This window comes from Schistocerca americana, chromosome 8, assembly GCF_021461395.2.
Source record: "Schistocerca americana isolate TAMUIC-IGC-003095 chromosome 8, iqSchAmer2.1, whole genome shotgun sequence".
NCBI lineage: Eukaryota > Metazoa > Arthropoda > Insecta > Orthoptera > Acrididae > Schistocerca > Schistocerca americana.
This window is the reverse complement of record NC_060126.1, coordinates 106,566,807-106,567,388: the sequence shown is the minus strand read 5'-3', so window position 1 is coordinate 106,567,388 and position 582 is coordinate 106,566,807. Positions and strand designations below refer to the sequence as shown.

The window sequence follows — 582 nt, the reverse complement described above, 5'->3', positions numbered from 1 at the left end:
GTTAAAATATGGCTTCCCTGCCATTGACCTTCTTGTGCGAATGCACATGCTGCGCCCGAACTCGTACAGGACTTGGTAGATTAATCTGCCACGAGTAATGAGTATGATGGACAAACATCTATTAGGCGCACTACAAATATAGTGGTGTGGACATGTTGGGAATGTGGGTCGCACGGGGAGCGTGCAAGGGATAAGTCCCTGCAGGCGCAATATCCTCTGTGCCCTCGGTGGCTCAGATGGATAGAGCGTCTACCATGTAAGCAGGAGATCCCGGGTTCGATTCCCGGTCGGGGCACACGTATTCAATAAGTCCCTAATGAAGTACATCAACGCCTGTTTGCAGCTAGGGTGTCCATTTAATTATCATTTCATTTATAACGTATAGGCCATACTCAGTTTCTCTCCATATGTTTATCAACATCTCCTCAGTCCAACACGTCCAGGTAAACCGCTGTCGTAATGGTAGGCTCACTACAAAACAACAGTCCAAAACTTGTGCTCTGAACCAAACCAAAGCCCACGTTCACTTTCTGGCGTTCCCTTATCTGCTGTACCACGGTATGTTGGCTCTCCGACCCCCAC

The 582-nt window shown here is 48.5% G+C and overlaps 1 non-coding gene across 1 annotated transcript; it reads left to right on the top strand.

The window, feature by feature from the left end:
- The first annotated feature begins 220 nt into the window (after positions 1-220).
- Positions 221-295, top strand: Trnat-ugu. The gene has a single exon. It is a non-coding gene; the product is annotated as a tRNA-Thr (tRNA).
- Positions 296-582: the final 287 nt, after the last annotated feature.